The following is a 1,269-nucleotide window of genomic DNA, read 5'->3' as shown; positions in this document are numbered from 1 at the left end:
ATCTTCAAGATCTGAAGACACCCCAAGGCTTAACAAACAGACTGCGTTAATGTAACTGCGGGACATGCTAGAGAGATAAAGTTCCAACGTGCAAAAAATTACCGTAAGGCGATCACTTTTTCAGATGACACAAAAGGATTCAGAGAAGTTCTATCACACTCAGATTCTCATAAATTATGGGGGCGGCCTTGCTAGACTGCAACATTGGGCGTCCAAATGGTATATGAAATTTAATTCGGACAAGATCAAGATTCTGCATGATGAGAAAAGTAAACCTTGCTGCCGTAACAAAATGCTAGGTTCCGGTTTAGGAGTCGGCACTGACGCAAGAAATCTAGGCTTCACGGTGGAGGATATCGAGCGATCCGTGAAGACAGGCCGTTCAAATTCCTTTAGTTTTATCTGAAGAAAGAGAATGAGCAAAGGCATAATAGAATTGAAGGGGAGTGCGGGTTTAAATGAAGTGGAAGCTGGGAAGAAAACAGGTGGCTTAAACCGATACACATTCTCGGTATTGACACTAGAAGGGGAGCAGATTGCAGCAACTGCAAAGGACCGGATCCTAAGCAGATGGAGCCAAACCCTCTGCCATTTAGTGAGGCTAGCAATTCCCAAGCAGGACAACTTTGCACCAAATCAGAAAGGTACTGCTACTGTGATATACATTCACCGTTGGATTAGCTCTGCTCCAGGTTGACTGGTGTAAGGATAAAAGGCATTGTTGTGGAGAATGGAATACGAGGGGATGATATAAAGTTGTCACACAAAAGCACACTGTGAGCAGTGACATGGCCACGAGTGAGAAAGTGAGCATGAAGCGAACGTAAAGAGCAACAGACTACAGCTCTCTTTAATGCACGGGAGAGGGGCCGGTTTTAACGACGTGATCCATTAGAAAATGAATCGTAAGCAGCCAACCTAAGGAGCAGAGTGGCGCAGCGGGAGCGTGCTGGGCCCATAACCCAGAGGTCGATGGATCGAAACCATTCTCTGCTACAGCACTGTCTTTTTGATCATCTTTAAATTCTTATCACCTGCACAGGCTCTTACATCATAAAGGTCCACGTTCTACTACGGAACATGGGCTGTAGTCATGCACGCCTTACAGCCCTCAGGAAGAAGGGAGCTAATGCCAAGGAGTGGCCTGTAACTACACGTCAAGCTTTTGAAGACTTAAAACAGGACTTTCTACAGGACACTTGTCTACACCATCCATACCCTCTACGACCTTTTATAGTAGAGGTAGATACTTCTGACCTAACAGTGAGA

At 45.4% G+C, this 1,269-nt stretch overlaps 1 non-coding gene across 1 annotated transcript; it reads left to right on the top strand.

Annotated features, from left to right (window-relative positions):
* Positions 1-924: 924 nt before the first annotated feature.
* TRNAM-CAU lies at positions 925-996 on the top strand. Its single transcript has one exon. It is a non-coding gene; the product is annotated as a tRNA-Met (tRNA).
* Positions 997-1,269: the final 273 nt, after the last annotated feature.

This window comes from Rhinatrema bivittatum, chromosome 2 (assembly GCF_901001135.1).
Source record: "Rhinatrema bivittatum chromosome 2, aRhiBiv1.1, whole genome shotgun sequence".
In the NCBI taxonomy this organism is placed as follows: Eukaryota; Metazoa; Chordata; class Amphibia; order Gymnophiona; family Rhinatrematidae; genus Rhinatrema; species Rhinatrema bivittatum.
This window is presented reverse-complemented; position numbering and strand designations above follow the sequence as displayed.